This window comes from Phaseolus vulgaris, chromosome 10, assembly GCF_051622355.1.
Source record: "Phaseolus vulgaris cultivar YP4 chromosome 10, ASM5162235v1, whole genome shotgun sequence".
In the NCBI taxonomy this organism is placed as follows: domain Eukaryota; kingdom Viridiplantae; phylum Streptophyta; class Magnoliopsida; order Fabales; family Fabaceae; genus Phaseolus; species Phaseolus vulgaris.
Window position 1 is genome coordinate 28,962,392 of NC_143507.1, and position 26,446 is coordinate 28,988,837.

The following is a 26,446-nucleotide window of genomic DNA, read 5'->3' on the forward strand; positions in this document are numbered from 1 at the left end:
GGGAGAACAAGTGGTCCGACGCCGCCGCGAGGAGCACATTGCCGGATTTCCCAGTAAACTCAGTTGAAGCTGCTGAAGGCTCAGAAGAGTAAGTTCAAGCGTATAATTTCAGTAAGATGATTGTTGCGCCAGCATAGGGCGTGAAGGGCGTGTGGGTTGAAGGGAACAGGTTGCCTATCAGCGATAGGATTCCCAGAGTGGACATTCGTTGATGGCAAGGTTTCCTCAGCCGCAACATGCATGGCGCAGCGATAAGGAGGGTGCCATTAGCAACAAGCGATATCACAGAGATGGTGCACTTTGCTGCACCCGATACTCGCCTTGTCGGGTGGTGTTCTAGAGCATATTGCATGCTAGCTTACTCCTTGAGTAGAGGACTTAGTCGTGCGACTGGTTACTACACAGAAATGACGCTCAAGTTACCTCAACCTAGATGACGACACGTGTAGGGTTGGATGCTACCTGTTATCCCAACCCAGATGATGACACGTGTAGGGCTGGATGCAATAGAGAAATGACGCTCAAGCCATCCTAGCTCAGATGATGACACGTGTAGGGCTGGGCGTTACCTGCTATCCCAGCCCAGATGGCGACACGTGCAGGGCTGGATGTGAGCCACGCGTCCAAAAGCATAACGGCCTGGAGAGAGAAGAAACCTAGCTATAAAGGTAAATTTAACAGAATTTGCAGAGGTACATTTTCATTACGGCTCATTGCTAGGGTTGTGTGCCTTTAGTACGGTTCTACAGAGCATATTTTCTCTCAGTTTTTGGGTGTTCTTGTGACTGACTTGAGCGTGGGAGCGCCACCGGCCGCAGAGACGCCACCTTGTGTTTTCAGGTTCTCAGAGAGGTTTTCTGTGGTGTGAACTTGAAGGCCACGTGGAGTCAAGCTGGTGAGGAGGTCGTGACGAGGCAACGCTCTTACGCTAGGTCAACCGGCAGGATCAAAGTGGCATGCTCATCATCTCAAACTCCATTTCTCATAAGCTTCCTTTTCCTTTATCTTTTCCTTCCATTGTCATTCCATTCAATTCATAAATATGTTATTCTTTTGGTTTCCTTTTGTTCATTCGGTAATTGTCTTTATAATTGTTATCCATGCTTAATTTCGCACCATATCTTGGCATCATTGTCACTTTATAATTGTCTTTTTCCTTTTGCCTTTGTGAAACGAACCTTCACATCTACTTAACCACCAGGTTAAGTTAATGTCCAGTGGGGATTTTCCTTAGGTTTTCACTCATTAATTGCCCTAAAATCTCAATCATAAATCTAAAGTGTCACCTAAATGTGGTGTTAGGGATTAGTTTTAGAGTGTTTAGAATTTGTAAGTTTCACTCTTGAACCATAGCTAGCTAAAGCAATCTTGTTTGAAAAAGGAAAGTGTTTTTCAAAGCTAAGTGATAAACAACCGGTTGATTTCACGGTTTAATCAGTTGTTTTACACATAACCTGTTTGAAGGGTTTTCCAACTGATTTTGACTTGGTTGACTAACAGTCATAACTAATTCAACCGGTTATTTCGTCTTTTCAACCGGTTGATTTTTTAACTTCTAACAACTTTTCAAAAACCTATTAAATCTTATTTCGGTTGGCTTTTCAAATTGATTTTGGCTCGTGATAAACTACCTAAAACGGTCAGTTCTGAGAGCTATAAAAAGGGGATCCCCTTCCTCATTCCAAAACATAGAAAAAGAGATTTACAATCTGATTTGAGAAAGAGCTTTTCCAAAAGTTGCCAAGATTTCTTAGAGGGTGTGCAAGAGTTCAAGAAGTGATTCTAAGGGCCCTGTGATTTCCTAAAAGTCAGATTAATCCGTTCCTATCTTTTCTTGTAATTGTTTTTACTTTGGATATTTTGTAAAATAGTAAATCTGCTTGGCAGAGGGTTGTTCTATTTGTGTATGTTGTAAGGCAGAGAGGGTGAGTGATCTTGGGTGAAAGGATCACCTCTTTGTCGTTGTGTTTATGTTGTAATATGGTGTTGTTTGCTAGTGGAATACCCAGGGGTTGTTCTAGGGACTGAATGTAAATCAGGGTTGAGTGAACCAGTATAAATTGATTGTGTGAATCTCTCTCTCTCTCTCTCTCTCTCTCTCTCTCTCTCTCACACACACACACACATACACAAATTGTTTGATATTTCTTCTGCTGTTATAAACATCCGGTTAAAACGTTTTTTCAATTGGTTGATATTCTTGTTTTACAAATCGTTTGATATTTGTCTTTAATGCTATAAATAACCAGTTATATCAAAATATCAACCGGATGATTTTCTGAAAACAAATTTAATTGCTTTAATCTCTTGGCTTCTCTGATAATCCTTTCTATGATTCTTTAAAGAACTTCATTTTAATCATCTTTTACGAAAATCTTAGATCAAACAATTCACCCCCCTTCTTATTTAAGCCATTAATTCTTACATCCTTGACCTGAGAATCTGAATGTGAAATAAAAGAAAATATTTGAAGATGAGAAGATTGAGTTTCAAGTTAAATTGGATGCAAATGAAGGAGATTGTAACCTACTTCTAACGAAGAAGAGCTCTCTTGCAAAGGAGATAGAGAGATTTTTTGCAATTTTCTACGAATTAAAAAAGTAGAGATTATTGGCAGATGCATATGAGAGATGACTGTTTTTTAGGGCTACTCCAAAATCACAAACTGTATAAAACACGAAAAAAAATAAAATAAAGTGATGTATGTAAAAATCACGATTTTGTAATAAAGCTTCACTGCGGTTTTGTAAAAACCGCCAACATCGGGTAATACATGTGTTTTATGGGAGGTCATTGCAACCTCTCTTAATAAACCTCCGTTCCTCCGTTAAAGTTAAAATTAAAAATTTTGGCAGTGATAAATTCATTAAGTTCCTCACCCGCGCCCAAGTGTATAGATGTGATAATTTGTCTTTTATTTCTTAAATTAAGAAAATAAGAGATTATCCAGAATAAGGCAAACTAAACAAGAATTTCAATTAAAGAACAACATTGGATTATCAAGAAGCATTCAAAACCAATTCCTAAGGAGAAATTAGAATTAAAAAATTCCAGACCGTTTAGCACAATTTGTTACAGAAATTGAAGAACAAAACTAAATTGTACAAAGTCTCGGAATTCGATGTAAAATCACAAGATAATCAAGTCATAAAGATTTATCCTTCCAAAGAAGAAAATAGAAGACTAAGGAAAATAGTGCAGCTAGGTCTCAAGTCTGTTGTAGTGTGGAGTTTGTTGTGTCTTCTTATAAGCTTCTTTTCCTTGCAAATTTCATATGCAAATTTTGTTTCCAATATTCTTTTTCACAAATTTTTTAGATTTTGTTTATGATATGTTGTAGATTTTATTCTCCAGTTCTTTTTCTCAAATTTTGTTTCCACTTTTCTTTCAAATATTTATTTCCAAATCTATTTTAGAAAAGTGATTTAGAATTTGACTAATCTGGTCCAAAACAACAAAATTTGTTGGCGTCGATCCATATCAGAAGAATGTGAACAAATTGTCCAATGGGCCTTGAAAATAAGACAATTTATTGCATACATCATCTTAGCTTTTCAGTATTCAAAGTACTTTATTCCTTTATCAATATCAAAATTTTAGCTTTCCAAAAGCATTGGAATCATTGAAAATAGTCATCTAATATTCAAGATATCTTCAAAAGTAAGATAAGTAGGTTAATAGACTTAAGAATATTAATTTAATTAATAATCTCAGTTAAGGTCCAATTGAGTTCAATTGGGTAAATTCCAATTAAAAGAGTGAAGTTATTCTTAATTAAAGTCAAAGAAAGCTAAGATTAAATGTTCTATGTGTGAAAAAAAAATGTGCTCATCAGTGAGCCCAAGCCTAAGTAGAGCCGAGTCGATTCGATCCCAAGTTCAGCTGAGTCAGCCCAAGCTTCCCATATTGAATAACATTGGTTAGGTTGAGATAAAGCTGAGTCGGTCAAGCCCAAGTTGAGACGAGTTAGCCTGGACCCAAGTTAAGCTGATTTAGCCTGATCCCAAAACGGTTTGATCACTTAATGAAAACAGTTGTATCAAATTAAATTGGATTGGTTAATATGACAAAAATCTGTTAAAAATATTTAATTTATTTTTCAAAATAATTTATTGTTTTCTTTTAACAGAAGAAATCAACATATTTTAAATCGGTTCTTTGATCAAAATAACATGTTGATTTTACTTAATAGAAAATAAGAAATAGAACACAAAGTATTTTAAATCTTTAAAAACTTTAAGTATTTTCAACTTGTTGATACGATAAATCAATTTGTTAAAAATACTTACTACAGTCAGCAGACTATAATAGAAGTAATTTTAACTGATTAAAACATGAATGAACTGATTAAAAAGATACAACAGATTTAGAAAACAAAACTTTTCAAGAAGATAGTTTATGAAATGACTTAGACCATAATGTAATGCAAAAATATACAACAAAATCTAGCTAAACAGACACACAACTTCAATTCTTCATGACAGATTGGATTCATCAAAACTTCTTGGTCAACATCTTGTACATGATTTTCAACTTTGATTTGAGTAATGAAATGTTCTCCATATTTTGAGCCACTTCTAATTGTTCGAAGTTCTCTCTAGAGTTGTCTTCTTGCTATAAAAATTTATATACTCCTCCTAGTAGTTTCATACTTTCGCAATATCATTCATCTTCATTTAAAAAATACTCGGACTCTTGTTTGTAGACTTGTGGGTTCTAGGTTGGTCAGTTGCAAATGGATTTTCAAACGTAAATATGGTAATTCAAAAACTAGTCAACGAAAATTCAGGGCAATATTGGTGGTTAGAGGCTTTACTTAAAGAGAAAGAGTTGGTTATGATGTGTTTTCTCCTATAGTAAAGCAAAAATCCTTTATGATGCTTTTAGCCATGATTGCTGACCTTAACCTTGACTTGGAACAAATGAACGTTGAGATTGAACTCCTATATGGAGACTTAGAGAAGACCATCTACATGAAACAACTAAAAGGATTTAAGGTAGGAGGCAAGGAGGATTATGTTTGTAAATTAAAAATATTTGTATGGTCTGAAATAATCCCCAAGGAAATGGAACATGAGCTTTGATGAGTTCATTAGAAACATTGGTTTTGAACGTAACAAGTATGAAATTTGTGTCAACTTCAAGTTTCTAACAGAAGGTTAGTTCGTTGCATTGTTGTTGTATATAAATGACATTCTGATAGCAAGAAATATTAAACCTGAGGTGCAAAATGTTAAAAATGAGTTGAACAATGAGTTTGAGATGAAAGATCTTGGAGCTGCTGGGAGGATATTGTGGATTGAGTTTAAAGGGTTTGTACTTGTCTCAGAAGACCTATCTCAAAACAATTCTTGATAAGTTTGAGATGACAAACTTAAAACTTGTCTCCACATAACTTGCATCTCATTACAAGTTGAATGTTGAATAAACTCCTAAGATGGGTGAGGAACAACATTATATGGATGGTCTTCCATATGGTAATATTGTTGGTTCTATTATGTATGTTACGGTCTACATGCACCCTAAAATAACTTATGTTATGAGCATTGTTAGTAGGTTCATGTCTAATCCTGGGATAGCACATTAGAAGCTCTTAAATGGATTGTTCATTATTTAAAAGGATCACTTGTAAGAGTCTTGATTTATGGTGGAACCAGACGGTCTGCTCGAAATATTCCCTTCGAAGCTTTTGTTGACTTGGACTATGTTGAACGTTTGGACGATATAAAGTCTCTCACATACTATTTTTTCACTGCTTGTGGTACTACTATTAGTTGGAAGGCTAGTCTACAGAAGGTCACTTTGTCAACCACTAAAGCTCAGTACATTGCCATGATAGAAGCTTTGAATGAAGCTTTATGGTTGAAGGGTATAGGCAAGGAGCTAAGGGTTCAAGAACAAATTGTCACAGTCTATTGTGATAGTAGCAGAGGAATACTATTGTCTATGAACCAAGTCTACCATGAAAGAACTAAGCACATTGATGTGAAGCTGCATTTTCTAAGAAAGAAGATTGCATGAGGATCTATGAAGGTGATGAAGGTCTCAACATAACATAATCCCTCTAACATGATTACAAAGGTTCTGACAAGAAAAAATTTCTTTCATTACTTGGATTTGATTCAGTTGATTGAGTATTAGCCTGTAATATGATTAATGGTAGATAACAACTTCTGCTCAAAGTATTGATTTTAAACCATGGTGAAGATTTTTGAAGAATAGTCTAGTAAAATTTTGTCTTTAAGGTTGCTAGATCGTATGACATTGTTAAATTATCTCAATAGATCGTTTAGTCTCTTAACGTCTACTGATACCTGGACTGTTTAATGAAATTGTTTAGTGGCTGATCTATTATGAAACGAGAAACATTATTCATATGTCTTCTTCATTAGTTGATTTGATTTCATTTTTAAGATTGCATATTTTATGGTGGCACTTTGTTTATGAGTTTTGTTTTAAGCAGAATATTGTGAGAAACCCAAAGAAGATTCCCACTGGACACAAACTTAACCAAATGGTTAAGTAAGTGTGAAGGTTCACTTCTAAAGGGAAAAATGAAAAACACAATATAAGGTGATGATAATGATGAGGTGCGAAAATTAAAATAACATAAGATGGAAGGAAGCAAGATGATGACCGAATAAAAATGAAGAACAAATAAGCAAATGGAAATGGAATTATGGAAGGCGTAATGGAAGAAAGAAAAAGAGAAAGATGAGAGAAAGATGGATCACGCCACTTGGAAGGATGAGAGCTTCCAAGATGAAAGATGAGTGGTTAAGAGTCGCCACTCGAGGTGCACTACTGATACAAACCATCTCGACAAACAGATGACTAAGGACACAACAAACACTTCACAATTCAGTCAGTTATCTTAGCATCCAAGACAAGGCCCCACCAAACTTTAGAAGAACCTCAGCAGAAGAAGAAGTGGACATAGGCCAGAGCATCAAATGTTCTTTCTTCTGGTCTTTTTAAGAGACAAGTTTATGTAAATAAATTGAGCTCACTTTGGGGCTCCAAATAAAATAATAAACTATAGTAGGGTGTGCTTGGTAATTTGAGTAGGGTGTGCATAGTAATTTGAGAAAGTGCTTCTAGGTTTAGAGTTTCTTTAACCTACCTTCTAGAAGGTTTCTCACAAATGACACCCCTACCCCTCTATCTTGTTCTCTAAGACACTCTCTCCTATAGATAGAGTGTCTTGCCTCATGTATTTGGACATTAAATATTGAATAGAAAAGAAACTCTGTAAGAGTGTTTAGGGAGTCTGAGTACTCTAGAATTTGTGGGTCTTATCTTGGGTGTTTGTGCACTTCAAGTGGAGCCTCTTCACCACTTATCTTGGAGTCTCCTCCCCCTCCAAGTGGCGTGATTCATATTTCCATAAGCATATCTTAATCTCTTCACCTTTGTGTTTTTCTTTCCATTCCATTTTATACTTTTTCTCCTATTTACAATTTGGTCATCTATTATATTTGTTTCTTTTTTTTGTTCTTCATTTCCACACCTCATCATCATCACTCTATATTTGTGTTTTTCTCTTTGCCCTCTAGAAGTGAACCTTCACACTTACTTAACCACTTGGTTAAGTTCGTGTCTAGTGGGAATCTTCTTTAGGTTTCTCACCATAATTGTTAATCAAAAAATCATAAACAAAAGTGCAACCCATAAAATGTGCAATCCTAAAATCAACTCACATCAACTACATTCAAGATAAGACCCAAGAACTTTAGGAGAACATAGCTGACTAAACACTCAAGCAGAGTTTCTTTTCTATTCAAATTCAATGTGAAATACATGAGGCAAGACACTCTATTTATAGGAGAGAGTGTCTTGAAGAACAAGATAGAGGGGTAGGGGTGTCATTTATGAGAAATCCTCTAGAAGGTAGGTCAAGGAAACCCTAAACCTAGAACCACTTCTCATGAAATGTGGGCTTGGCACAAGCCCAGTTTATGCTAAGTACATCCCAATTTATGCTAAGTGAACCCTACTTTAGCTTATTATTTTATTTGGACCCCAAAGTGAGCCCAATTTATTTACATAAACTTGTCTTTTAAAAAGACCAGAAGAAAGAACATTTGATGCTCTAACCTATGTCCAATTCTTTTTCTACTGAGTTCCTTCTGAAGTTTGGTGGGGCCTTGTCTTGGATGCTGAGATGACTGGCTTAATTGTGAAGTGTTTGTTGTGTCCTTGATTATCTTCTTGTCTAATTGGATTGTATCACTAGTCTTAGGCGCATTTCACGTGTGTCAGTTATAATAGTATTTTCTCTATAAATAGGACCTTGTACTTTCAGTAAAAGCGAACTTTGAGTTGTATCTAAGTAAGAATTTGCTAAGACAGAAATTGTTAAGTTGTAATCTCAACGTTACAGTGAATTCTTTTGTGGATGTAGGTTAAAATTAGTTAATACTTTAATCAAATCATGTTAAGTTTTTGTATGTGATTCTTTCTTCTTCCTCTTTTATTGTTTACCTTTTATCGATAAGAAGAAGGTGTTATTTCTCTATTATCGTTTGTGTTTGTATGGTAGACATTCTAAGGGATTTTGTTGAATTAATTCCCTAACAATTTATGTAAGAAATATATTACAATCCTAACAAAGCATGGTCAAGCCATTGAGCATGGATTTTTCCCTTGGAACCTAAAATAATTGGTCCTCACTTAAAAGAAACGTTCCAACAGTCTTATCACCTTACCTTGATTTTCCTTGCCCCTTGAAAAAATCTTGGGGTTAAAGAAGAGAAAGAAGCAAAAATTGCTTGATCACCTAAAAAAGTCAAATCATAACTATCAAATATTTACGGATCAAGTTAAAACCTTAAATTTCCCTAAAACCCACAAATCATAAGCCTTGCATGATTTTTCCACATGAAAATTAAGTCAAATGTTGAGAAATGAGAAATAAATTAACTAATGTAAAGCTTAAGATGGTGATCTCATATTTTTCTTAGCTAGATTATAGATCAAATTTGAAAAAGAAATAGGAAGAGAGCCCTTAAAGTCTTCTTGAAATTTATGCTTTGTATATATTCAATCATGTATTATGTAAGAGGAATGAGAGGTGAACAAAATTCACAAAGTAAAGGTGGTTTACTTCAATTTATTGAAGCTAAAATGGAAGGAAAGATAAGAGTGACCTAAAAGGCTAGTTTTTTTTTTCTATAGTTAAGATTTTATAACAAGTTAATTTTTGTGTTAATTTTGCATGTCATGACTGCATGATTAAAGAATAATAAAAATGAAGAAGAATGCATAAGGATTTAAAAAGAGTGAGAAGGAGCTTGGAATCATAATTTGTAGGATTTAATTTCTTTGTAATTTTGAGTTTTACATAAAATTGGGGTCCAATTAAGAATCATTCAAGCCTAATTAAAGTTTTACATTTTTTGGCCAAATCAAAAGAAAAAGAGATAATGAAACATGACAAGTGTGACATAAGCAGAAAAGATGTGATACAAACATGAAAAACATAAGATTAATATTGACCCTAAATATGATTATAAGAGATTTGAGTTTTCCTCCTATGACTCTTGTAAGCTTTAGCCAAGTGAGGCTATAAATTACTTACATCTCTCTTTTTAATTCACTTTTTAGATATATGAAATTGGAGAATTATTGTAGAACATTGTTTATTTAATGAGTGTGCTTCCCCATTTATATCTTAGGTTCATGATGTGATTCATCATGGCATTTAATATTCAAATTTTAAGTGCCATTTTCTTCCGTCTCACATTTACATATATTGGACCTTCATGAAGATTTGTTTCAAATACCACTAACATTTCGTCTTGTTTTAACCTGTAATCTCTTAATATCACAAAGACAAGTGTATTTATTTTGTTCCTACTAGGGAAATGGGACCTAGAGAACTATAAAAGTCTTCTTCTCCTTCCTTCGGTCGGTCAGGTGACTGGGTGATGAGCTGGGATTCTCCTCGTCCTCTTGCTTCTCCTTCGGCACTCGGTCTCGGGTGAACACCAGATGGTGGGGGTACCTGTGAAGGCACTCCGACGCTCAAGTCAGTAAAGCGGGTGGTCAGCTCTCAAGTAAGTGAACAGTAATAAATGACATACCTTACTCCTTATGATGCGTGCTATTTATATTATTCTAATGGGCCTACCTTGTTGGGCCCGCTTATCGGAGTGGATACCGATTAGGATTGTATTACCTAATTCTTAATGATGGATTAACTTTACTGATCTTGGTTTGAGCGTTAACGGTAATAGGGGTCGGCCGTCGGTCGAGTTCCCCCTGGTATGGGTCGGCCATCGGCCAGATTTCCCTGGTCTTGGTCGTCTCGGCTAGGTCTTCTAAGGCCTCGGTCAGGTAGGTCGTCGGCCTCGTCGTCTCGACCAAGTCTCTCAGGTCTCAACCAACACTTCCCTTAGTCTCGGTCAGGTTGACTAGGTCTCAGGCAGCCAGGTGGGTCTCGAGCGGGGAGACTAGGGGTCGGCCTTGTCCATACTGATACATATTCCTTGTTTAAATAAATATTTTACTTCTATTTGAACTGAACCAATATGAAGGTATTGATGTTTGTTTTTTTTTAATATATATTTTCTATAGTTAATTATCTTGAAATTAAGGATGTGGTTTTTTTGACACATTGTTTTATATGAATTTCCTTTTCTACTATTTTAATTATGTATTCTCCTTTAAACAATAAGTTATTTTAGTTTTATACATTGAGGATATTTTTAATTTGATAATTCCATCTACTTAATTAGGTATTCTTAATTAAAGGTGTCAAAGTGTGTTAACTCGACTTAAACGAGTTAACTCACCACGAATTAAGCAAGAAAGGAGTAAACTCAACCCATCTCACTTCTTGATGAGCTACAAATATTTTAACTCAACTTAACCCATCACGAGTTAATGGGTTGATTCATTTAAACATATTTTGTTTCTCTAGCTTGTTTGATATATTTGTTACAGTATCAAAATAGATTGAGTTGACCTATTTATAATGGATTAATTAGAGTTAGCTAATTGGGAAAAACATTGTGGATTAATTGTATAACCCTCTACCCGTGTGTGTTGGTTTGTATTTTTAAGCTAAAAATTGAATGTGAATTTTTAAAACCTGATCCGCGTTACCCGTGGACTAAACGTGTTTTACCTATGAAGTAGTTACCCACATAAAATGTAAAAGAAGTCCAGTACTACAACCCAACACATTTAGGCTTTCAATGTCAAGTTGTTAAAAGTGATTTTCACCAAGAAAAAGTTCAAAATGGCGCTCCTTATTCCACTTCAATTCGCATCCAACTTCCACATTCCATTGTCATTGTCATTGCCACCTCCACCTCCACATCTCAAAAGAGGTATTTTTGAGTTATGCCTTGATTTGAGAATCCAACTCACTCTCCAACATGTGTTTTGTGAATTCAATTTTGAAACTGAAAACATATCTGCTTGCTTCAATCCTTGAAGCCACACACAATCAAGTTCCCTTTCTCTCGTTTGTGTTTGTATATTCTAGTATTGTTAATTTAACTCATTTCTATTTAAATGTCATATTGTTATGTCTTGTTTTGGAACTATTTTATATTTTATTATGTAATTTAATGTTTAATGCGCTTTGTATTTGAATTTACAATTTGTATTTGAATTTAGTTTAGATTAAGGAACACTTAAAAGTGTGTTTGAAGTATATTAAAATTATTTTTAATTATCTTTGTTTGCAAAGTGGGTGGCCTAGTATAACTGCGAGGTTTGCAAGGCAAGTGCGATCTATTATTATTAAAGCATGTTTAAGATGCAAGCTATATTGGAGGACTTTTTTTAATGTTGATTATTGTGGGTATGGGTTTAAATCGGCATGCTTAACGTATACCTAGTTTTAACTACAATCAATCAAAGTGTTCACTTATTTCATCAAGCATTAACCTATGAAAATCAAAGTGTAAAATGCATAAAATTTTATAAACAAATAAATTAAATATCCAAAACATTATTGGATAACATTTTAATCTTGAAAGAGACTGGAATGTCAAACCTACAAAAGTAAAAATAGTAAACAATTATAGTGAAAAGATATTAAAAATAGACAACAAATTATTATTGGTGAATTAAGGACCCACCTCTAACCTAGCTCGAACCTATTTAATCCTGTTGGAAATTAATTGATAATTGGAATTGAAACTGAAATCTCTTTATTAGAAAAATTGATGGATTTCCTATGAGCTCTTCTTGGATGTTTGTGGAAGATGGTGCGGAAGCTTAATGGAGGAGATGGACAAGGTCCTCCTAGGAGGTGTGGTGACCTTGAAGGTGCATGTAGAGTGTGGACATGGGGAGGTTCGGCCAACCCCTTTGTAGGTGGTGAAAGGAAGATTAAAACCTAGAAGCTAGGCAAGGAGCAAAGTATGGCACTAAATGGGCAGCATAACATTACTCAATTTAATCTTGAAAATACAAGGTGTAGGCTCCTCTTTTTATAGGCTAAAGAGGACCATATTTGATGACCTAAATGCTACACAAATGTAAGCCAAATGAAATGTAAAGAAGTGGCACATGGAGGCACATGGAGCACATGGCACATGGGTGCACATGGCCCTCCAACTTACACATGGCCGAACTTGATTAGTGAAGGCTTCTAGAAACCTTTAGCTAATCAAGGTTAACTCCTCCTTAATTCTAATGTGCAGAAAAATAAACATTTGTCCACATGGCTATGCTATTTACACCCCAATTAAAACTAGGCTACACTTGATGGGCCTTTACGGAACATGTACCAATATGTCATTCTCCCATTCATAGCTTGATCCAAGTCTTCTTGTCCTAGACGCTCCTAGCTTGGTCTTAGACGCTCCTAGCTTGATCTTAGACGCTCCTAGCTTGGTCTTAGATGCTTGGCTTGGGTCTAGACGCTCTTGACTTGGGGTCTAGCCTTTCATGGGAGGTTGTGCTTGGCCCTCCTCCATCATCCCCTCCCTCTTGAAAAGGATTTGTCCTCAAATCCAATGCTTTTTCTTCAACTAGGGGGATGGTTGTGGCTGGATGGTGTCCATCATCTCCTCCTTCTTGAGGAGATCTATCCTCAGATCTACAGACTTGATCTCGAATAGCAGCCTCTTGCTTTGTCAAGGTGTGTCCTCCCGGATCAAATGTCAATCTATGGGAATCTTGAAACAAAGCAAAGGAGTTAGTGTGAGCATTTGGAGAAAACTTAATTGTGTGAAGTTGCCATTTTTGTTTTTCTTTTGTTTTTGGCAACTTCTCACAATATTTCCCTTTTGATGGTTGTATGTGTCCTCTAATCCTCTTATGTTTTCTAAAATTTCCAATAGTAGTTACTTTTCCCTTAGGCATAATTCCTTTAGGAGGTGGTAACAACTTTAAAAGGGTAAGAGGACTATGTTCACATACAACTTCAAATGTAGAAATATGAGTAAACTTGTGGACTACTCCATTGTATGCATGCTCAATAGGAAAAGGATTCTTATCCCAAGAATTGTGGGTGTCCCTCATGATTTCGTGAAGCATAGAAGGAAGAGCTATGTTTTCAAATTTTGGAGCTCTATCCATCACTATTTTTGAAGATAAATCATGGAGACATGTCACTTTTCTTAGGAAGAGTTTATCCACATCCATGAAGAAGGAATCAAAACCTTTTGTTGTCCTAGGAAGCTCTAATATGAAATTTGTGTCTTCCCAAGGATCATTTACAAAAGGTGAAGGAGTATAGAGTTCTTGAGATTTGCCTTAGGTGTAGTTTGAAAACAAGAATTGTACCTAAAGTAATGTCTTTGAACCTCTTTTCTCATGGGTGACAAAAGTTTTCCTTTTAAAAGCTCTAGAGTTTTATCAACTCTAATTTGGCCCATGAGTTCTCCTTCATGTAGACTTTTTCTCTTATGTGTAAAGATAGTCTCATTGTTACAACCATTGTTTATGGAAATTTGTACACTTTGCAATGGTTGTCTCAATAAGACATGACAAGTTGCTCTAGACACTACTTCACACAAAAATTTGTTTTTGTAGATGCTTATAGATAACTTGACATTCTCTTGGTGATATCCTAGCACATATGAGAAATAGTCTTTATCTATGCAAGCTTCTTTTAAAGACTCTTCTTTTTTGCTTATGCTTGCAAGTGTTCCTTTACAAGAGGTAACACTAGGTTGTTCAACAAGAAGCATGTTTTCAAGGGTATTTTCAATGTGCTTGTCTTTTTGAATGACCTTGTGGGAAGGAACACTCTTTTCCCACGCCTTTTGTTTCCCAAAAGTTTTCTCTTTTTCTATTTTCTCTACATCCCTCTTATGTTTCATTTGTATTTGGTCTTTTACCACTTGGGAATGTGGTAAAGGGCTAAGTACAAACTTTTTGTGCTTGTGGATGAAGGAAATCTCGTTAGTTAGACCATCATGCAAGGTTTTCTTATCAAATTGCCATGGTCTACCTAATAAGATGTGGCAAGCTTCCATAGGTACTACATCACATAAAACATTGTCTTTGTAGTTACCTATAGAAAACTTGATTTCCACTTGTTTGTCTACACGTAGTTCCCCATTCTCATTGATCCATTGTAAATTGAAAGGTTTTGGATGAGGAACTACTTGTAGATTTAGTTTCTCAATCAATCTAGTGCTACAGCAATTGCAGCATGATCCACCATCCACAATAAGAGAGCATATATTTTCTAAAACATTGCATCTAGTATGAAAGATGTTCTCTTGTTGTGTCTCGATGGATGCACTAGGTTGATTGTGGAGGATTCTTTGAATCATCAATAAGTCCCCCTCCAAAGGATTTATCCTCTCTCCTTCCCCCTTTTCTTGTGTACTAGGTTCATCCTCACCACTAGTGTACTCATCTTTTCCTTTTAAGAACAAAGCCCTTTGGTTTGGACATTGCGCTTGCACATGCCCTCTTCCAAAACACTTAAAACACTTGGTGTCCCTAGCACGGATGGATGGGGTGGAGGCATCTTTCACTAAAGGTTTGGTAGTTTCTTTGGGTTCGTCTCTAGATGTGCTACCTTCCCTTTTAAAGTCTTTCTTGGGATAAAAGTTGGAGTAAGAACCCACCCTTTGACTTGAAGTTTTGCGCAAATTTTGTTGTTCAACTTTAATGCAAAGTTGAACCAAGTCATTCAAGTCTTGGTAGGGTAGAAGTTCTACTCTATCCCTTATCTCAAGGTTGAGCCCACTTAGAAACCTAGATATGGTGGTGATCTCTATGGATGCTCTCATCATGTAGAGCTCCATTTTCTGCCTATACTCTTCCACACTCATGTTCTTTTGTTGGAGTCTTTGGAGCTTGTCCATTAACTCCCTATGGTAGTAGGAAGGTATGTGGCGACGTCTTAGGGCTCTCCTAAGGTCATTCCAATATTATATGGGAGGCTCCCTATGAAGACGTCGGTCTCTCTCTAGAGTGGTCCACCAATACATGGCATTACTTTGGAAACTAAGGGTTGCTAAGGGTACCTTCCTTTCTTCACTCACCCTATGGCAAGCAAAGAGTTGCTCTACTTTCATCTCCCAATCTAGGTATACCTCTACATCTTCCTTACCATAGAAATGGGGTAGGTCTACCCTTACTTCCCTTGGGCTCTCTTCCTCTCTTTGCCTATTTCTTCTACGGGGTGGTTGGTAATAGTCATTGATTTTAAGGCTACCCTTCCCTAGAGACTCATCTTCTTTTGAATGAGATGCATGAGTATGAGATTTTTTTGAATTTTGTGATTTTTCTTCCTTTACTCTAGTTAGTTCATTGATTTTAGACTCGTTCTCCAATTGTTTCAAAAGGGATTTTATGGACTTCATATCACTTTCCATAGACTTTGCAGAATGAGAAGACATGACTAGAGTTTTGTGTATAGAAGTGTTTTACTTTGAGAAAAATTAGGGAAGTTAAAGAAGGTAGTTTTCCAGGTAAGAGAAGTGAGTCACAATGGACTACTTAAATACCAAGTCTTGCCTTAGCCAAAAACTATCCCTCCAAATCTTCACACAAATCTTTCTCTTAGTGTACCGCCCTGGTGGTCGGGTGTGATGACGTGGCATCCTGCTACAGTGTAGGCGTGTTGACAAGGCGCCAGGTTGGCAGATAGGAAGGAAGTCGGGAGGCACGTGTAGTTGCCAGTTGTTAAGTTGGCGTGTTCCGATTTCCAGCTTGCCAGAATAGGCGATCGCCAGGTTAAAGATCAAGTCGCCAGATGTAGACTCAGGCGACCAAGCAGTCGGAGATCGCCAGAACAAGCACATCGCCGAAGATGAAGGAGAAGCAGATTATGAAGGCGGCCGGCGAGACCACAGGGAAGGTGTATGAAGGCCCTAACTCGCCAGTTCCAGTAGAGATCGCACTCCTAAGTTAGCTATGCACTGGGCAGTACCATGCATAAGTAACTTAGCCGAAATGAGAGTAGAAGCAGCGCCAAGTCAGGGAGCCTCCAGATGATGGCACGTGTACGGTCGGATGCGGGCCACGTGTCCAAGTCTGCAACTGCCAGGAGAGAGAAAGCCACCAGGTATATAAGAGCTCTTAACAAACTTTCTGAGGTACGCACGTTCAGTTCATACACTTTACGCTTGCGAGTGATAGAGCTGATTGTGAGAGAGGATTTGCACGGTTCTCGTTCTTAGTATTTGGTGATACCGTCACTGACTTGAGCGTCGGAGTGCGATCGGCCGCAGCGGCGCCGTATCGTTTCTTTGCAGGTTCTTGAGATAGATCCCGAAGAGGAACAGAGGTGAGAAGCGGTGCGCACGTCGATCCTTTGACGAGGCATTCTCCAGCGTTCCGGTCAACAGGCAGGATCATCAGGCGCCCACCGTGGGGCTGTGTAAAACTTTCTCCCATCCACAGCGTGAGTTCGTGGAAGTTTTCGAGGTTTTCTGCGTGGTTGTGTGCTGGTGCAACCGTCGTTCGCAGTTTCTTTGAGTTTCGTTCGGCAAATTTGCGTTTTGAACCGTTCGTTTGGCTTTTCGATCGGTGGATTCGAGTTCTTGCGTTTGTTTGGTTGTTCGCGGGGAAACGGTGGTTTTTGGTGAAGTTGTGGTTTTCCTCGAAGGTTTGCGGTGTTCTTGAGTTCTTGCGCAGTTCCTTGAGTTTTCTCCGATTGATCGCTGATTCGATCGTGGTTGAAGTGTTGTTTGCTGTATTCCTGTGGTTCGTTGAAGTTAATGAGAAAAATGAGAAGCAATCGTTCCAGTCCCGTGGCGCCTGTCGCTGCTGAAGGCGACGCCGCCATGACCATGGCGCAGATGGCAGAGATGATGCGCTCGTTGCAGGCAACTGTGGAAGCCTCGCGCGTAGAGCAGGCAAGGATACATGAGGACCTGGTCGCCTCTCGCGCCAGAAACGAGGAGCTCAGCAAGGTAACTGAGGAGCTGCGTCGAGCTCTTCAGGAGCAACAAGGACGTTCTTCTGCTGAAGAGGTGGCGCCGTCGACGGAGAGAGCAGATCACCTGGTTCTTCAGATAAGCAGGTCGACGGAGAGAGCAGCGAGAAGCCATAAGTCCTTGACACAAGAAACTCTGAGATCGCCGAGAGTTAGAGCATGCCGAGGAGAGAAGGTGGACGTGATGCAGGTCTGCGCCGCCCATGAGCCAAACACTTGGATAACACAGTACAAGCGGTGCTTGGCAGATGGCCTCCTCCCGCTGGATCCAACAGAAGCTAGGAAGGTAAAGAAAAATTCCAGCAAGTATACGTTGATTGATGGCGATCTGTACAGGTTCGGGTTCACTCACCCACTCCTGGAATGTATACACGGCGAGAAGTGCACGAGAATCATGGCAGAGCTCCACGAAGGTATATGCGGGAGCCACGTCGGGGGTCGAGCTCTGGCCGCGAGGACTCTCCGTGCAGGCTACTACTGGCCATCCATGAGAGAAGATTGCAAGAAATATGCCCAATGCTGTAAACAATGCCAGCAGCACGCCGATTGGCATAAGGCACCTCCCGAGGAGTTGAAGTCGATCTATAGCCCTTGGCCGTTTCATACTTGGGGAATCGACATCCTGGGACCTTTCCCGCTGGCGATCAGGCAAATGAAGTACTTGGTGGTGGCGATTGAGTATTTCACCAAGTGGATTGAAGCAGAACCAGTGGCCCAGATCACCGCACACAAGATCGAAGGTTTTGTATGGAAGAACATCGTGTGCCGGTTTGGAGTGCCTAAGCGCCTGGTGTCAGATAATGGGACGCAGTTTGCAAGCCACCTGTTGAAGAAGCTTTGCGAAGGGGTAGGAATTCAACAAGTGTTTGCATCCGTCGAGCACCCTCAAACAAATGGCCAGGTGGAATCAGCTAATCGGGTGTTGTTGAGAGGTTTGAAGAGAAGGCTTGAGAAAGCCAAGGGAAGTTGGGCTGAGGAGGTGCCTCGTATAGTTTGGGCGTACCACACCACCGAGCAGTCAGGAACCCATGAGACCCCGTTTAGCTTGGTCTATGGGTGTGACGCCATGATTCCGGTGGAGATCCAGGAGAGCTCGCCGAGATTCCAGAACTTTGTAGAGGAAGACTCGAATGAAGAGAGAAGGCTGAACCTGGATCTGCTGGATGAAGTCAAGGAAGAGGCGAGGCTGAAGGCTGAGGCGGTGAAGAGGAGGATCGAGCGAAGATACAACTCAAAGGTGATGCCAAGGCAGTTTAGAGAAGGCGATCTGGTGATGAGGAAGGCCCACCAGTATGAGATGGAGAATAAACTATCACCCAAGTGGACTGGACCGTTCAGAATAACCGAGGCGCTCGGGAACGGAGCCTACCGCTTGGAAACGCTGGAAGGAGGGGCGATTCCTCGCACCTGGAACGCCACACACTTGAAGTTGTACTATAGTTAAGAGCTTTGTAAGTAAAGACAAACACAATGTTATATTACAATGTCTCTGTTAAAACAGTTTGAAGGGGGCACTCTTTTTTCCCTAAGAAGGGTTTTTAATGAGGCCACCCAATAAAAGAAGAGTTTTCGAAGTATAAGGTGTTTTCAGATTGCGTGTGTGCTATTTTCAAAAGTTTTGAAGAAAGACCTTGTCATTTGTACATGATTTAAGGCAAGAAAAGATATATCGCGTGCTTTCTAAAAGGTTTTAAGTCCTCATCGTTTTTCGGCGATTGGAGGCACCAGTTAAGTTTTAAGTCCTCATCGCTTTTCGGCGATTGGAGGCACCAGTTAAGTTTTAAGTCCTCATCGTTTTTCGGCGATTGGAGGACCCAGTTAAGTTTTAAGTCCTCATCGTTTTTCGACGATTGGAGGCACCAGATGAAAGACCTCAACGCTCTCGCGCGTCCTGAGGCAAGTTAAAGACCTCCTCGCCGTCGAGCGAGTGCAGGCGAGAGAAAGAGAAAGGTCCTCAGTGCATCCAGGGGGGAGGAGATGTACACCCTGGGCAAGTTGAGGCACCAGATAAAGTCCTTCTCGCCGTTGTGCGAGTTAAGGCCAGTTAAAGACCTCCTCGCCGTCGAGCAAGTGCAGGCGAGAAAGAGAAAGGTCCTCAGTGCATCCAGGGGGGAGGAGATGTACACCCTGGGCAAGTTGAGGCACCAGATAAAGTCCTTCTCGCCGTTGTGCGAGCTAAGGCCAGTTAAAGACCTCCTCGCCGTCGAGCGAGTGCAGGCGAGAAAGAGAAAGGTCCTCAGTGCATCCAGGGGGGAGGAGATGTACACCCTGGGCAAGTTGAGGCACCAGATAAAGTCCTTCTCGCCGTTGAGCGAGTTCAGGCGAGTTAAAAGACCTTCTCGCTTACGTGCGAGCATAGGCAAGATAAAATCCTTCTCGTCTCGAACGAGTTCAGGTATGGCGCAGAGGGTGGAAGAAGTATGGAAGGTGGCTAAGGTAGGTTCGAAGAGAACGCCTAGTCAACCGGTCTTTTGCTCTGAAGTTCAGGGGGGCAAAGGAAGATCCCAAAGGGCGCTTCTACCCCAGATAAAGAAACGATTGCCAAAGCATGAGGCTAGGAAAAGCTGATGTTACCAAGAGGTCTTGGCGATCGGGAAGAGTTTAAACGACGGCGAGAAGGTTGAAAGAGTTGTTTGATAAAGCAGGTCGAGTGGGACGTTGTTTGAGCCAATGATTGAGTTACAGTTCGTTGCTTGGAAGGTACTCTTATGATAAGGTTGGTGCCTCAAGAGTACAAGTTGTTTAAAGTGATTATTGCTTAAAGTTTGAATTGGCTCGAAGCAGTTACGTCAAAAGTCGTATTCGCAAAATTGTTAAGTTAAATCCGACAAAGTTAAACATACAAAGAAGGCTAAAGCGCTTAAAAGGAGTCGGGAGAGAGAATATCCAAGCTTTGTGATTGAAATAAGTATCTGTTCAAAACACATATGCACGAGTTTTTATTACAAGGTATATACAAGGGAAATTATAAAGTAGCAGATGAGGTGGAGTTGGTTAGTCTTCAGCGGGAACGACCTTTCCATCTACTACTTCGTTGTTCAACAACACCATGCTGAGGTCGAGATCGGGGAATAGGCATGCGAATTGTTCCCGAGCGGCTTCGAATCCAGCAACCAGAATCTGAGCAGAGTTTAGCTTAAGTTCTTCAATTTGCCCTTGAAGTTCTTCAACCTGTTTCTTGAGCTCCTTGTTCTGCTGCTCCAGCTCTTCAACCTGTTTTCGGAGTTGTTCGTTGGTCTCTTGAGCATGGAGAAGGTCGTCAGTAACCTTCTTGGATTCCGTTTGAGCTTGGGCCAACTCGGCAGCCATCTTTCCTTTCTCCTTGTTTGCCTCAGCGAGATCAGCCATGGCGTCGTCCCTCGCTTTTTCTACTTGCCCAAGTAGCTTCTCGCGGTCGATCGACCTCTGCTCCAGTTTTTGCAACTTGGCGGCGTCAGCTTGAATGTGAGCCTCCAGGTCGCTTGCCTTGGTGCGAAGAGGCACGATTTTGCTTTCTAACTCGACTTTCTCTTGGGCAAGATCATGAATTTTGCGGCGAAGGTCAGCAGCTTCCTTGCGCGCCAGCCTGAGCTCGGTATTCAGGGCATCCTCCACTCGGGAGTGTTCGATTTCTGCGAGCGTCAGGCTGAATGACATTTTCTCCACCTCGACCTTCATAGTGCTATTTTCGGTCTTGAGGTTGAAGAGATCATCTTGAAGCCTCCTGGTGGAGCTCTCCACAGCCCTCGTTATGATCGCGGGGATATCCTCTGCTATGGTTTTCAATTTGGCAGTCAGAGGTTCCCACATCCTTGTGACTTCAAGGGAAAGGTTTGCTGCTTGGAGAGGCGCCAGGGGGGCTTCTTGAGGGTTCTCGCCGCCACCTTCCTTAGCAGGATTTTCAGTGTTTGCTTCCTGGCGTGGCGACGGGATCGGGGATTCGGTAATTAGAATTGGAGAGGTATGAGCAACCTCATCCCCGATTGGAACGTTTCCTGCAGCTGAAGTGTTTGAAGGGGGGCCCCCTCCTGCTGACACATGTGGCGTAGAGGCGCTTGGGGGGTCCTCCAAGAAATTTGGCTCTTGGGCCTCAGCTGCAGGTGGCGCAGTGGCCAGTGGAACTGCTTGGACTGGTGATGAAGGGGCTTGTGGTGTTGGCGATGAGGGAGGAGGAGCAGGCGTTGATGGTGGTGTTGAGGTTGGAAGAGGGGGTGGAGCAGGTGGAGAAGATGGTGCCACCCTCTTCCTTTTCGTAACAAGGCCATCCTCTGTGACCTCGTCGTCCTCTTCTTCCTCCTCATGGACGATTTGAGGGGCTTTTCGCTTAGGTCTCCTAAGGACCAGTTTCTTGCGCTGGGTGGGTTCCTTGGGCGGTGATCGCCCATGAACAATGGCCTTCTCGACCGCCGAGTTGGGCACCGTTTGGGAACCGGTCGCCAACCCGTGGTTTCGGGCGAGCGCCTTTAATTCGGCGAGCATGTTTCTGCCCAACATGTTGTCTGCATGAAACGAAAGTGCATGGGTTAGTTCAAAGAAGAAACAGATAAGTGTGTAAGGTAATAAAACAGCAAAACAGGTAGTATATGCAGTAAAGGTAAAACCAAAGTCTTGTGCGTATCGCACAAGACGCCCAGATGCAGTATCAGAAGCAGTACCAAAGCAACAGTTTGGATGTCCTAACCTATTTGGAATTCTAGCTGGTTCTCAAAGAATTCGAAGGAGATCAAGGTGGGGGTCAGGAATGTTATATTGGCATCCGCCACCCTCTTCCAGAATAAACAGAGGTCTCTGTCCAATGCTCCCATGCTGTCAGGACTTCTGGGCCTCCTGAAGCAGCTCTTGGACTCCTTTTTCCCCTTGTCCACCCAGTACAAGGGGAAGCCATCAAGAAGGGAGGTGTCCTTATCGTTTGCACGTACTTGGATGAATTTCCCCTTCCAATCTTTATACGATTGCTGGAAGATGGTAAAAATGGATCTCCCAGCAATTGCATTCAAGCTGACCCACAGGCGATCTCCTGGGTGCTTGGCCTCAAAAAGGAACAAAAACACGTCCACCGACGCGGGCAACCCCAGGTGGTCGCACGTTATTTCAAAGGCTCGAACAAACGCCCAGCTGTTGGGGTGAAGCTGGGCGGCAGCAATGTTGAGCTCGGTCAGAAGTTCCCTCTCGAATCGGGTGAGAGGGAACCTGAGCTTGACCTTCTTGAAGAAAGTTGTATAGACAAAGCAGAAGGGCCCGTCGGCGCTTACTCTGTCATCAGCACACACTGGCAGGGCGGCGGGGCAAGGCAGCACCATCATCTTCTCGTCGTGCTCCTTGTGAAACGATTGATAGGCCTCGTCCCCCTTAGTCAACCGCAAAACTGCTCCCGCAGTGTTCACCGATGAGGTCTCCTTCAGAAGGGTTGAGTTAGCCCAGGGGTATAGAGTTTTGAAGTCTGGCAGAGGGACGGGGGCTCCTCCAGCGTTAGATGGAGTCGCCTGGGCCAGGGCAGATTGGGAAGATGCAGGCCTCTCAGCCTGCGAAGAGGAAGCACCACGAACTTGTGTTGAGTCGTGTGCTTGTGAAGGAAGGTTTCGCGCTGATGGAGGGGGGTTCGGGGTAATCTTGGTGCGAGTCATGATGGCAACTGCAAAGGAAGAAGAAAGGAAAAATGATCAGGGGGTTGCAGAGGCTGACTCGATTATAGAAGGAAGGTGAAAAAACGAACGAATGTATGTTCGTTGCGACGATCGACAAAGCCCTAAGTTACGCAGAAGGAGAAATGGAAAAACAACCCACAGCGTATGCACCAGGCAGTTACAGGATGATGCAAATCGGTGAAAATGCAAGGAAACCCAGCAGATGAAGGAAAGTAGTTACCTTTCGATGATCAGGAAGACGGTGAAGGGAGATGGTGATCTAGAGCGTTGAAGAACGTCGAGAGCTTTCGCAGAAGGAAGTGAGAGCGTTTGCAAGCACGAAGAAAGTGATGGAACAGTGGAGCGTAATGGGTTTAAGGGTTTTCGAAATGATTTTAGGAAGCGCTAACGGCAGATGAAGAGAGCCGTTGATGAAGCCACGTGTCGAACGATGAGTGAAGGGGTTGGTGGAGCGTCAGAGCAGCAGAAAGTACAATCGCTTGGAATTCTGCGTCAGTGCCACGTAGATCGGTGTTAACGAAGGCTCTTTCAGTCTTTTCGCTAGACAAGTCTTCGCTTAAGACTGGGGGGCTTGTGTACCGCCCTGGTGGTCAGGTGTGATGACGTGGCATCCTGCTACAGTGTAGGCGTGTTGACAAGGCGCCAGGTTGGCAGATAGGAAGGAAGTCGGGAGGCACGTGTAGTTGCCAGTTGTTAAGTTGGCGTGTTCCGATTTCCAGCTTGCCAGAATAGGCGATCGCCAGGTTAAAGATCAAGTCGCCAGATGTAGACTCAGGCGACCAAGCACATCGCTGAAGATGAAGGAGAAGCAGATTATGAAGGCGGCCGGCGAGACCACAGGGAAGGTGTATGAAGGCCCTAACTCGCCAGTTCCAGTAGAGATCGCACTCCTAAGTTAGCTATGCACTGGGCAGTACCATGCATAAGTAACTTAGCCGAAATGAGAGTAGAAGCAGCGCCAAGTCAGGGAGCCTCCAGATGATGGCACGTGTACGGTCAGATGCGGGCCACGTGTCCAAGTCTGCAACTGCCAGGAGAGAGAAAGCCACCAGGTATATAAGAGCTCTTAACAAACTTTCTGAGGTACGCACGTTCAGTTCATACACTTTACGCTTGCGAGTGATAGAGCTGATTGTGAGAGAGGATTTGCACGGTTCTCGTTCTTAGTATTTGGTGATACCGTCACTGACTTGAGCGTCGGAGTGCGATCGGCCGCAGCGGCGCCGTATCGTTTCTTTGCAGGTTCTTGAGATAGATCCCGAAGAGGAACAGAGGTGAGAAGCGGTGCGCACGTCGATCCTTTGACGAGGCATTCTCCAGCGTTCCGGTCAACAGGCAGGATCACTTAGTAAACCACTTAAAACACAATCAAATTGGAGAAATCAAATTTTGAATGTAAGAAACAATGCAAACTATCTAATCAACCAAGCAAATTTAACAAAGCTTTAAACCATACAAGACAATTAATAAGCGTAGCTAAAGTAAGCAAAGAGATGCAATTAAAACAATTAACAATTGCTAAACTAGATAGTTCTAAGCTAATCGGCCCTAGGTGAGGCTTCTTGGACACTTGGAGCCCTTGAAGACACACTCACCGTCTAATTGCGTAATTTAAACAAGTAATTAACAAGAGTTAAGTAGAAAGAATTTAGATGAACTCCCTTTTGTTGATTTTTCTATTTGCACTTCTTTTTGTTGTCTCTTCTTGGTTGGGCCTTCCATTGTATGTGGTGTATTTAGAAGGTGTTTGTTTCTACTCCTTGCCTTTGTTCCTCTTGGAAGTAGGTGATTAATTCTTCAATCCAGCACCTATTAAGCAAACTAGACTCCCCTCAAGTCAAATCCCACTCAATCAAGCACCAATTGATAATTAATTCCACTACCAAGCTTAGAGGTCAAAGAATTAAAGAAAGAAACAAATTAATTTTAAAACAGTACCACACAAAATGAATTTAATGTGACAACTAGAAAGAGTTCCAAAGAAAATAGACAAGCAAATAAAAGGTACTCAAAGAAAGGTGGCACACAAAATGGAACCTAAAGAATAGCACTAGATTTGATTTCAAAATCAACTAGAAGGAGTATCTGGCGAGCCCGCCGGTTCTCTGCAAACCGCTGGTGGGAACCCCTCTCAGGTTGTATTTTGCTGTAACTGAGAGGGCGGTGAGTGCGGTGCTCGCCCAGGATCAAGATCAGGCTCAGAAGCCTATTTATTTTGTGAGTAAGGTGTTGCAGGGCCCCGAGACGAGATATCAGGCCCTAGAAAAGGCTGCGCTGGCTGTGGTATTTTCGACGAGGAGGTTGCGCCACTATTTCCATAGCTTCACCATACTGGTGATGACTGACCTGCCCATCCAGAAGGTCTTGAAGAAGCCTGACGTTGCGGGAAGGATGGTGAAGTGGGCAGTAGAATTGTCAGAGTTTGATATTAAATATGAGCCCCGAGGCCCGATCAAGGGGCAAATCTTTGCAGATTTCGTGGTCGAGCTCTCATCTGAGGCAACGCGAGTTGAAGGGGACGATTTTCGTTGGGTACTCTCGGTGGATGGATCGTCGAATCAGCAGGGTAGCGGTGCTGGAGTCATTTTGGAAGGACCCAACGGCGTGCTGATCGAACAATCTTTGAGATTTGCCTTCAAAGCCAGTAACAATCAAGCAGAATATGAAGCGCTGATCGCCGGGATTTTGCTGGCCAAAGAGATGGGAGCCAGGGTGCTAATGGCTAAGAGTGACTCGCTGCTAGTCACGGGGCAAGTAACAGGCGAGTTCCAGGCTAAAGATCCACAAATGGCGGCTTACTTGGAGTATGTGCAGGAATTGAAGAGTTCCTTTGCCTCCTTTGAAGTAGTGCATGTGCCCAGATAGCAGAATGCCCGAGCTGACTTGCTAGCTAAGCTCGCCAGCTCAGGCAAGGGGGGTAGACAGAGGACGGTGATTCAAGAAACTCTGAAGACGCCAAGAGCATTTGTGGCAGATCACCTGGTTCTTCAAATAAGCAAGTCGACGGAGAAAGCAGCGAGAAGTCATAAGTCCCTGACGCAAGAAACTCTGAGATCGCCGAGAATTAGAGCATGTCGAGGAGAGAAGGTGAACATGACGCAGGTGTGTGCCATCCATGAGCCAGACACCTGGATAACACAGTACAAGCGATGCCTGGCAGATGGCCTTCTCCCACTGGATCCGACAGAGGCTAGGAAGGTAAAGAAAAATTCTAGCAAGTACACGTTGATTGATGGCGATCTGTACAGGTTTGGGTTCACTCACCCACTCCTGGAATGTGTACATGGCGAGAAGTGCACGAGAATCATGGCAGAGCTCCACGAAGGTATATGCGGAAGCCACGTCGGGGGTCGAGCTCTGGCCGCAAGGACTCTCCGTGCAGGGTACTACTGGCCATCGATGAGAGAAGACTGCAAGAAGTATGCCCAATGTTGCAAGCAATGCCAACAGCATGCTG